The 12,360-nt window shown below is 42.3% G+C and overlaps 2 pseudogenes across 1 annotated transcript; both read left to right on the top strand.

The window, feature by feature from the left end:
* Positions 1-495: 495 nt before the first annotated feature.
* LOC149823295 (expansin-A4 pseudogene) lies at positions 496-4,224 on the top strand (annotated as a pseudogene). The gene is made up of 3 exons (XR_016435040.1): positions 496-634; positions 727-1,045; positions 3,325-4,224. The product of XR_016435040.1 is annotated as an expansin-A4 pseudogene (transcript).
* A 7,512-nt stretch (positions 4,225-11,736) lies between these two features.
* Positions 11,737-11,831, top strand: LOC149823294 (U6 spliceosomal RNA; annotated as a pseudogene).
* The last annotated feature ends 529 nt before the right edge of the window (positions 11,832-12,360 follow it).

Genomic DNA, 12,360 nt, shown 5'->3' with positions numbered 1-12,360 from the left:
AGTTCGGCGTGAAACGTGGGCCGATGAATACGGAATCCGCGGGCCCCACCGCTCAAGTCCCCGTCCATTAGCCGTCGATCTTAAAAAGTCGTAAAATCTCTACCGCCGGTAACGGCATGACTTGCGACCGAAGGATAACGCTTACTTCCTCACCACTACAAAACTTTAACCCTTAAATCCAATATATTTACGAATTTGTTAATACAGGTTACCCTTAAAGCTTCGGTTCATACCTAAACAGAAAGGAAAGAACCACCTTAGGGGTATAAATGTCAAAATAGGTGGAAACGTATGGTACAATAGGACTTTTTATTTTCCTATGGACCTCCAATTCCCGTTAATTACGAAACCGCCACTATCATTTTCTTCCGATTTTACCCCTACACTCGACTTCCATAAGTACTGCATTTGCCGTTGTGCACTCACCAGCTTTCTCGCTCTTCCCTCCCTCCCTCCCCACCTAGTTTTTAACGTTAAAAAAAAGCGAAAATCAAGATGACTGCTCTGCTCCTCGCCCTCTTCCTCCTCTTCTCGGCGGCCACGGACGCGAGGATCCCGGGGTTATACACTGGAGGCGAGTGGCAGACAGCCCACGCGACGTTCTACGGCGGCAGCGACGCCTCCGGCACGATGGGTGCTTCCCCTAACCCGCTGAAACTAGGTTTTTAACCCGTGAAAAATCGGTTAAAAAGGAGTTATTTTGATGGTTTTCGTTTGATTTTACAGGTGGGGCGTGCGGCTACGGCAACCTCTACAGCCAGGGCTACGGCGTGGAGACGGCGGCGCTGAGCACCGCCCTCTTCAACGATGGGCTGAGCTGCGGCGCCTGCTTCGAGATCAAGTGCGCCAACGACCCTCACTGGTGCCACTCCGGCAGCCCCTCCATCTTCATCACCGCCACCAACTTCTGCCCCCCCAACTTCGCCCTCCCCAGCGATAACGGAGGCTGGTGCAACCCTCCCCGCCCCCACTTCGACCTCGCCATGCCCATGTTCCTCAAGATCGCTGAGTACCGTGCCGGCATTGTCCCCGTCGCCTACCGGAGGTTCGTTTTCCGACCACCCCCATCTCCTCCTTTTTCGAGCACTCCATTCCCCGCCGAAAACTTCGTTTCGCCGGAGCTTTCGCAGGGTTTTTTTAGGCTGGTCGAAGGTTGTATGAGCTTTTCTTGAGAGTATGGCACCAGGTTAAAATTCAGCGTAAGGCTACCTTGCGTCTTTGAACCGATCACCAATATTTTGGCCAATTTAGTCTTTAAGCTTCACCTGTTGTCCATCGACTATGCCTTTCCGGCCTTATGTTTGGCCTTATATTTGGCCTTTTATGTGGGTCGAGTTTTGTAGCCACGTTTTTCTTGAGCTATGCCCGGAATTTTCGCCTGAATACGGCGTAGGTTTTGTGTAATGCGGGTGGGATTTGGGGCTCGTGCTCCCATGTTTCTGCTTTGAGATCTGGCCGGAACTGAAGTGAGGTTTTGGTGTAATGTTGTGAGATTGTTGGGTCACGCTCACCTCTTTTGTGGTTTCGTGTTTTCCGCCGGATTCTCACCGGAAAAGCTGGGTTTTGTACAATGTGGGTTACGATCATTGTGCATCCATGCTTCCCTGTTTCTGTTTCCGGTTTTAGAAGCATTTTAGTCTGCGGGCTAGGAGGTGGGCGTTTGGGTATCTTGGCCTGATTCTTGCCGGAAAATGCACCGAGTTTCTGATTTTTTTTGTAGATTTCGATTTTCTTTGCTCTTTATTATGGTTTCTCAAGATAGGGTCCGGATTTTTGGCCGGAATATGACGTGGGATTGGTGGGGAATCCAGTGGCTAGACTCTAGAGAGCATGTGCATGCAGATATTGCATGTACGCTCAAGAATGTTTCTCCATCGCTTTGGAGGATTGTTTTCTGACGATGGGACTATTTTTTGTGTTCTTTAATTTTTTTAATTGCTCGAACTTCAGTAGTTTTTTCTCTTTTTTTTGTGGGGAGAGAGAAAATGATCAAAATACATCGCTGGGCTCCGATGAAGGCACCGGCGCACCGGATCAAACCCACCGGCGCACGGCTGCGTCGGTCTCTTTCAGAGGTGGGCCACGTAAGGCAGGGTGATCGTGGGCCTTCTTCACCCGTCGTCACAAAAAAAACTAAGCTTATTCGATTTACTTTTAAATATTTTTTTAAAAAAATTTAATTTAATTTTAAATATCTCTAATATGGAAAATGGATCCGTGCTAAACCAATTTGGTGCTCAACCCCATGCTAAATAGTTTTTTCGGGCTTCTCTGGTGCTTTTTATGCGGTTTCTGCCCCATAATTCTGTTGGGCATGGTCGATTTACTAAGAATCCACACCTGGATCAGTGTTTTCCATGAAAAAAATGATGTTTGGAGTCTCTAAAATTTACAAAGATTTTGGACCGTTGATTTTTTGAACTTTATAAAACCCACCGATCAAACTCTTCAAGAGCTGATGATCCCTCTAAAATCAAGGACATAGATCACATCTCTACGGTCAGAATTTAAAAATAAAATAAAATAAGCCCGAAAAACCCATTTAGCACCAAATTGTAATTGGTTTAGCACGGACCCATTACTCTCTCTAATACTATTGTACTAATTTGTGCTTAAAAATCAGCTGATTCAGTGAGATTCGATTCAGAATCAGAATGGCACGATTCCCTGAATCGGTTTAAAAATCAATTGAGGGTCAGATACAACTCTGAGTCTGACAACACTGCTTCCTGCCACCGAGGAAGTAGTACATCCAGCTTGACGTCGGAGCAACAGATTCTCTGGTTGCGCTGGGTTTCGAACTCGTGACATCCCGTCAACTTGGTATTGGACAAGTTACCCCTACCAGATCAACGAAGCGGCATATTATGAAAAAGTGTCTAAAATTAGCTTGATGGTTATTGATAAAATTCTATTTTATTCACATCCGGTCAATATTTTTTTATTAAGATATTAGCTGGATGGTTAGGTCACATTATGATAACGAAGAGGTCTCAGTTTCGAATTTCGGTGGGGTTATCTTTCGGTTTGCTGATAAAAAAAATATTGCTCGTTTTTTTTTTTTTTTGAATAAACGAAGAAAACCACCTCGCTCACTCATGTTCTTGTAGCTGCAACAATCTTAACTCCATTTTGTCCACCAGAGAGCTTCGACTTCGTGATGGCTCTTTCATTTAGTTACTTTTGCAAGTCACCCTTACCAGATGAGCCAAACACTCATGAGCTAAAGTTTATCACTTTGCTTAACAATTACATTTTATTGGGATTTATATTTGCTTATATTTTTTATTTAATTGTTGAAATTGACGGTCGATGATTATGCAGGGTGCCCTGCCGGAAGACAGGCGGGATCCGGTTCACGATCAACGGGTTCCGGTACTTCAACCTGGTGCTGGTGAGCAATGTGGCCGGAGCAGGGGACATCATCAGGGTGAGCGTGAAGGGATCCAACACAGGGTGGTTGTCCATGAGCAGGAACTGGGGGCAAAACTGGCAGTCCAATGGGGTCCTCGTCGGACAGTCCCTCTCCTTCAGGGTCACCGGCAGCGACCGCCGGACCTCCACCTCCTGGAACATTGCCCCAGCCAATTGGCAGTTCGGCCAAACCTTTGTGGGCAAGAACTTCAGGGTCTGATCCAAATCCAGTCCCTTTAGCCTAGAGAGAGAAAGTGTGCGTGGGAAGGGAAAAACCATGTTCGTTCTTTATATTTTACCTTATATATATATATATATATATATATATCATTTTAGTGTATTAGATAGGGAATTAGTAACAGGGGAGAGATAAGGAGAGGATTGGTTTTTGAGAGAGAGAGAGACTGACCGGAAAGTGTACTTTTGGTGATGGTGTTGAAGTTGGCTGAAGAGGCTGCAAAACTCAGGCAGCCCGCAGTCCCCAGGATCATAGACCTAGCCGTTCCGGCTCTGCCTGTCGTACTTACGATCACTGTCTTGCCCCAAGTGAGTCACCATGCTTCGACTTGCTGCTTGCTCAAGGAGTGACTCCCATGGGATTTGAACCTAGACCGCCTGCCTAGCGGCCTAGGCCCCATCCCACTATGCCAAACCCCTTTGGGGGGCAGCAGAGTAGATTTTAATATGGGATTGTGTGTCATAATATGGTTTTTATCTTTTATTATTATGACATATGCTATGTAAACTTTGATTATTAATCAAATATATGGTTTATGTAAACTTTGATGATTAATCAAATATGTGGTTTGTATTAATTTGCTGTCATGTGGTGATTATGTGATGTTCCAATTTCATTTTTTTTTTTGGGGGGGGGGAGGGGTTATATGAGCTCAAGATAGACATGGGTTGTCTTCTAAATGGTGATGGCACAGATAAAAATGTCAAATACACTGTGAATGTTAATTTGGTGCCTTCTGTCTTGCATATATTCTTTGGTTTTGGTCTGTGATCTCAGGGATGACTAGGCCTAAACTTATCCGGGCTAAGATTTAGATCCACAATTTTGCTTAAGAAAATGTCCAGTGCAAGATGTATATATGTATTTTCATAATCTTGCTAGGCAATAACCTTCATGAAATTAGCTTTTTTGTTATGACATTTTACCTTAAGATGTAAATTTTCATGTGCCTTGGTTAGTACCTGAGTACGTATTCGATTACATGAGCTAATCAGGTAATTTTGTATAGAGGGATGTCAATGGATCTTTTATTATCAGTATCAGACCACCAAATTCTATTCTGTTTAGATGATTTGGTAAGCTATGCAGATGTATATTTTTTTATTTTTGCCATTGAATTAGGTGGATATTTGGAATTGATGGATATGTTAATCCAATTATATGTAAAAAGATCACAAATGGTATGAGTTTCTAAATTTTAATAGAAATTGGAATTCATTCAGCCAATATGGGGAGATTTTTTATTGGCTATATCCAACCTGAATCAAAACCATTTACATTAACCACCGAGGCGGTATCCCATATGGTAAGCGGGGTCCTGTGGCTCAGGTTCGAATCCCTCTGCCGCATGGGGCTTAAGAGATATTTGGTAGGAGTCTGCCTAACCCCAGCCTGCTTTTAAAAAAAAAACATTTACATTCTATAATCCATCCTTCAATATATAATTGATCTCCATTGTACTTTTTACCAGTGTGATGCAGAGTTCCCAAGTGTGGTGCTGTTCTTGAGATTGGGCTTGTGTTTGGCTTGAGTCAGTCTGCCATTTATAATATTTTCCTTACCATGATGACTGCTATTTAGAATCAGGTCAGAGGACCAGATGTTTGGGTATGGTATCGGGTTTGGACTCGGGTTTAATTGAATTTATTATAAGAGAAATTATATCCGCACCCGATAAAAACTACATGAATCAGACTCAGACCATACCTGGTAAAATAATATTTTTTTATCATTTTTACATTGAAAAATTGTGAGTCTTAATCAGAACTCGGGTTGAGCCTGGGTCTGGTATAAAATTTCACAAACTATACCCAGGTCCATGTATTAATCAGACCCGAAGGTCTGGACTCAGGACTTCATCGGGTCATCCTATTTGTCACCGACTGTAGGATTGGTCCGGGTCAGGTCTAGGTAAACCCGTCCCGTTGACACCCCTAGGCAGGGCCATCATTATGCTTTTTTTTTATAGGAGAGCTGGGGTTAGGCAGACCCCACCAGTTCCACAACGTACCATTGGGTTTTGAACTTGCAATATCCCAACACATGGTGACGTGCACTAACAGCTTCTACCAAACAAGCCGAGTCTCCGGTTGGTGCGCAAGATAATGCTTTCAGCAACCCAAACGCCACCATTTTTCCTTGGGTGCATTGATCCTTGAGATGGGTTTACCTTTAGCAGTGAATTGACTGATAGCTTTGGTTCTTATGACATTCATAGTGCTAAGGAGACTACTACAATTTTTTACAAGTTTGTGTGTATGTCTATGGATAGTAGCAATGTTGAATCTGCCAAAAGCAGATAAAAGAAGCTTACTCAAGGTGGATTCAATTTTTTTTTTAAATATTTTTTATTTTTAATGACACTTGTTCAAGATCAATTCGATTCAATTCGAGTTTTTGCATCTTTTTAAGAGACTGATTCACTTACTGAACTGATTTTAACAATATTGGATTTTAGAATTAGAATCTAATTTCAGCAAAAACCTAAATTCCCCCTCTCTTGATGAGATTGGATTCCAAGTCCAACAGATTTCACAAAATCTAGAGCCAATTCTTGGCAATGATTGCATGAGTCAACAATGGTGTGAGCTAGGAGGCACCATCCTCCTTGGAAGGTCAATGCAAATGGGTTGGATTTGGTTTGGATCTAGGCATTATTGAATCCAACTTAGTTAGATATTGCATAATTGGATTCAGATTTGGATTTGAAGTCGGATGAAAAAGTCATAAATCTGGAACCAAATAGCTAATCAGATATGTTTTTATGTACAATCGAGTTTAACTATCCTATATCATACCAAATTTGATTTTATTTAGGCTTTGTTTGGGAGCTGGTGTTAGAGAAGAGATGAGAGGGGTGATGTAAGTGGATAATAAAATGAGACATGAGGCTGTCAACTACATCCTTGTGATGTTGTAGCTGAAAGTCACCTATATCCACCCCCTTCTCCATTCTCAACACCATTCTCATCTCCCAAAATAGGGTTCGCCTGCGCAAATAGGTGGTATTAATCAAACCCTCGTTAAATACCATCTCCCATGTGCCATGGAACGGATCCTTAGTTGCATTTGGTAAGCCAAAATTATATTTGATTATAATCAAATGCGGACATGGGTTTGATTTTTTGTCACTGAATCCATTTACATGTAAAAAAAGTTGATCTGCTGTGAGCTTTTCACCATCTGAATTCAAATCCATTTAACCCAAATCAGATTAGTTGAATATGGTATTGATCGCATCGATCCAAATCCGAACCATTCACATCCAACAACCCCCTCCTCTTTCAGATTAGGTGCAGGTGGGCTTGTGGCATATTCCTGAATGTCCAGTGTCCACCATTAATTTAATGGTGATAATTCACAGTTTCTTTAACCAGCCTTCATTTACTCATGGCCATCTGATTTTCCTATCTCATAAACCCTAAACCCTAAATTGAAGTAAATGCTAAGGCAAGTGAGGTGAAGATCCTGATGGTCGGTGTCAGGCACAGGATGCAAATGAATGATTAACTCCAACGTTGTCAGAATTGGTTTAGAGCATCCTCACAAACATTGACCATTTTTTAAAAATCTTTTACCACACATTTTGAAAAAAAAAATCCCTTTAAAGGTGATAATTTAATATATTGGTGGTCATCAAGCCCACCCAGTAATGGACCAGGCCCATCTGGCCGTTGACCGGACCGGGCCGGGCCGGGCCAGGCTTATTATATTATATATTATATTATATTATATATAACTTATATTATTTATATAAATACTATGTTATATATACTGTATTATAATATATATAATGTATTATATATATAATAATATACGTTACATTACAAATCTAGATATTGGTCTTTTATTGAAAACGTCACGCGGTTTGGACAAAGTAAAGAAGGGGTTGGGTTGGGGCAGAGAGATGCCGCGTGAAACACTCGTGATATGTCAGCTTTTTAGTATTTTGTCCGCTACTCTCTTTTCAGCTTCCACGCGGTTGGAGGTATGCTTTCTTTCTTGCCCTTTTATGTAGGGGTATTAAGTAGGGATGGCAGTGGACCGAAGGGAAACGGGAAGGGAAACGGGGTCCGGCTTCCCCTTCGTCCCGTGTGGACCGGAGATGGAGGACATGAAACGAGGATGGAGGTTAAAATCAAAACTCGTGTGGGGATTAGGGGTGGCAAAATCTGACATTACCCGCTAACCTGACCCGCCAACCTGCTTCTTAGCCGGGTTCGAGTTTGGCTTAAACGGGTTCATGTCATAAATGGGTTGACCCGCCTAACCTATTTATTAAACGGGTCGGGTTCGTGTTAGGGGTATGCCAACCTGGCTGACCCGCCTAACCCGTTTAATAAACGGGTTAGGCGGGCGGGTCAACCCGTTTACCCAAACCTGACCCGTCAACCCGCCCGCTAACCCGTTTATTAAATGGGTTACCCGTTTAATAAATGGGTCGGGTTCGTGTTTGTCACAGTCGACCCGTTTAATAAACGGGTCGGATTTGTGTTGAGGTATGCTGACCTGCCAACCCGCCAACCCAACCCGATTGCCACCCCTAGTGGGGATGGAGGTAGGGATGGACTTACACTTTCCCCAATCCTACCCCATCTCCGTCTTCGATCTCCACCTTGCCCCATCTCATCATGTTTCCGACTTAAGAGATGGCAGTGGATCGAAGGAAAATGCGGTTTCGCCCCGCCTTGTCCCGTTTAGACCGGGAATGAAGGTTAAAATCAAAACCCGTGCAAGGATGGAGGGTAGGATTTTGAGACGGGGTGGGGGTGGAGACGTTGTTCCCTGCCCCCGGTCCGATCCACTGCCATCCCTAAGTAGGATTGTCAATGGCTCGGATCTGGTTCAAACCCAAGTGAGTTATAACTCGAATCTGTTTTAAGGTGTGGGTAGTGGGTCTGAGCTCGGTCTTACTGGGTCTGTTATAAGCAATGTTGTTAGTATTAGTATCTGCCCTGAATCGTTGGGTCACTGATTCAGAAGTATCGTTACCGATACTCAGCCGAATCGTTCTGTATCAGCCAGAAACTAATAAAAAAATATTATGTGTCAACCATATAACGTGACATGTGTTTAAACCATTAAAATAGTATTAAAATAATAATAAAAATAATTCTTAATATTTTTTGGTATTTACTTAAATAATAACTGATTCAGGGTGAAGCGTATCGAAATAATCGGCTAATACAGGCCTGTACTCACTGATGCTGATAACATTGGTTATAATAAAAATCATATTGGGACCCTATAAGAATTACATAAACTAGACCCGGTTCATACCTGATACAATAATACTTTTTATTTTTTTATATTGAAAAATCATGGGTCTTAATTGGAACTCGGGTCTGACCTGTGTCTGGTATAAAATTTCACAAACCATACCCAACTCTATATACATTAGGACCACTATATACTAATAGGACCCTTTGGGTCAGACCCAGTTTCTAATTTAACCAACTATTTTATCACCAAAACCAGACCCTATAGTGTTTGGTACGGGTGGGGTCCGGGTCTGACCTGTGTCTGGTATAAATTTTCACAAACCATATACCCAACTCTATATACTAATTGGACCCTTTGGATCAGACCCAGTTTCTAATTGAACCAACTATTTTATCACCAAAACCGGACCCTATAGTGTTTGGTACGGGTGGGGTCTGGGTTAAACCTGATCCATTGACACTCTTACTATGAAGCAGTGTCATCAGTATCATTGCAAATCGGTTTCAATCAGCCATTTCATAACTTATCAGCAAAAAATCGATAAAAAAAATAAGCTGAATGGACTTATTTTTTAAGTAAAGTGTTTGAAATAATTTTTAAATAATTGTAATATGATTTTAATGTTTTCCTGACACGTGTCATCTACTGGTTAAAAATTGGGCAAATCAGTTCGGTTCAGAATCATAATAGTCCGATTCCTTGAATCATTTTAAAAAAACGATTCGGACAATTCTAACAACATTAGTGTGAACGGGTCAGATATATAGGAGAGCAGATCCAAATGATAGAGCACTTAATAAAGTGATTGGCAAGAAAAAGTCACTGCACTGTTAATGCTGTTCTTCTATATTTACACGGAGAATCCACACCTACCATCAGAGATTTAGCTGCGCTGGCTTTGTCTGTCGTACTTACGGTCGTTGTCCTGATAGCGTAAAACTTTGTGGGCTTAGCCCTTGTCCTCAGGGAGTCGCCATGATTTTTGCTGTTTTTTACAGTGATTTTTCATATTTTTTTTTGGGCCGATTACTTTGTCAAGTACCGTGTCCGGTCGAATCCTTATTCTATCATGTGGATCTAAATCCAGATTCAGATTTTAAGCTTCAAGGGTCTTCAAATTATTATTTTTTTTGTTGGATAATCTAAGGAAAAAACTCTCCCCATCACATTGACTGGCCTCCAATTGGTAAAACCCTTGAGGTCCCCCTAATCATAGGAGAGCATGCTCAGCTTTGACCTTTCAGCGAAAAACGCCACCTGTAGGTTTCGAACTTGTGATGTTCCATCAACTTGGTGACATTTATAAGTCTTCGTTACTAGATGAGCCAAGCCTTTGTAGGCTTCAAGGGTCTTGGATAGGGATGGCAGTGGGGCGGGGCGGGGGACAAGGTCTCCACCCCCACCCCGCCTTAAGATTTTATCCTCCACCCCCGGCGGGGAATGGATTTTATCCTCCATCCCCGCCTTCATCCCCGTTTCATGTCCTCCATCCCCGGTTCAAACAGGGATGAGGCGGGGCGGGGCGGGGATATTGCGGGGAAAAGTGGTCGGGGCGGGGAAAAGTGCACGTCCATCCCCGCCTCCACCCCCGGAAGGGGATGGATTTTAACCTCCGTCCCCGCCTCCATCCCCGTTTCATACCCTTCATCCCCGGTCCAAACGGGGCAAGGCGGGGCGGGGCCCCACTTTCCCCCCGGTCCACTGCCATCCCTAGTCTTGGAAATTGCTGGAGGGCTCTTCTGTTATTTACTTACCCTTATTGTTTTGTTGGCAAAGCCACAGAAAACCCGTACTCATCAGCTGCAAGAACTATATTTTTGGGTATGGTATCGGGACTGAACTAAGGACTAATTAGGTCTACTATAAGAGAAACCATACCTGAATCCTATAAAAACTACATGAACCAGACCCAGACCATACCCAGTAAAATAATATTTTTTTTGTATCATTTTTATATAGAAAAATGAAGAGTTTTAATCAGAACTTGGGTCAGGTCCAAGTCTGGTATAAAATTTCACAAACTATACCCGGGTACATGTATTAATCAAACCTTTGGGTCTGGACCCGGGTTTTAATCGAGTCTTTTTATTTGTCACCATACCTGGACCATATAAGGTTTGGCCCGGGTAAACCAGACCCGTTGACACCCTTACTGATAAAACCCTACAACAAGCACAATGTTACAAATCTTCTTATTGGGCCTTTTTTTCTAAGGCTGGTAAATAAGCTTTATGAGATGATCTTGAATTGTTCAAAGCTTGGCTCATTCTTGTGGCGAGCTAAGCCGAGTTCGACCCAACTTTTTTTCGTAGAAGAAATACATTGTTTTTAAACCAGAAGAAATAAGATTACAAAATAATACATGCAAATTATATCTAAACAATATTTCTTATTACCTAGAGTTTATATGGATTGGGCTAAGCCAAGTACCTATTGTTCATATTCAGCTTGCCGAGCCTATTTTACGAGTTTGAATGAGCGCTTTACGGGCCGAGCCATGATCAGCTTGGCTTCTTTCCCAACCCTACTTGGTAGAATTTTTTTTTGCACCACATTGATTTTTTTTTTGTGTTTTTATAAGACAAATATAGGTAAAAACATCAGCCTATGTTCTATCTGAAACACGTTCAAGAAAAAGTATTGAATTTTATCATTCATAAAAGAGATTTTAAAAAGTGAAAACGTGAAAAATCACGATATGCTAGAAATATCATTCAAATGATCTTGGTTTCATCATGATTTTATCGCTTTATATAAATACCGAGTTGAAATTGAATATTTACAAAATATCGACGATATTTTTAGTATGGGACACGAACTGAGACCAATATGCCATCTTTATTTCTTATAAAAAACCAAACGATAAGAGACATCCGATAAAATTGGAACTCTACACAGAAGATTAGCATGCTGCCCAAGGATGATACTCACACAGACTACTGCATTTCATTTATTTTTGAAAGGCAAGCTGAGGTTAGGCAGACTCCTGCAGTTATACAGCTATACCATTGGGATTTGAACTTGCAACGTTCTAACACAATGTGACGTGCACTAGCTGCTCCTACCAGACAAGCTGAGACCCCTTTAGTTGCACTGCAATTCATTTGTTATAACCAGTCTGAGTTAGGGATGGCAGTGGAGGGGAAAAACGGGCCCGGGTGCGCCTCGCCTCGTTTGGACCGGGAATGGAGGACATGAAATGGGGATGAAGGTTAAAATCAAAACCCGTGTGGGGAGCACTTTTCCCTCCTCAGCTCTGCCCCGTCGCCTCCCGCCCCCTCCCCAATCCCCGTTAGTAAAATAACTAAAATACCTTTAGAGATGGCAATAGACCGGGGAGAAACGGGGTTTCACCCCGCCTCGTCCCGTTTGGACTGAGGATGAAGGACATGAAACAGGGATGAAGCTTGGAAGCCAGGTTGAGGAAAAACCCCATTCCCTTCAACAAGGGTTCCTCGTTTATTTAATAAAAAAACCCAAATTTT

Source organism: Nuphar pumila, chromosome 10 (genome assembly GCF_984573655.1).
Source record: "Nuphar pumila chromosome 10, dmNupPumi1.hap1.1, whole genome shotgun sequence".
Classification (NCBI taxonomy): Eukaryota; Viridiplantae; Streptophyta; class Magnoliopsida; order Nymphaeales; family Nymphaeaceae; genus Nuphar; species Nuphar pumila.
The sequence above is the reverse complement of the archived record's forward strand: the minus strand, read 5'-3'. Positions and strand labels throughout refer to the sequence as shown.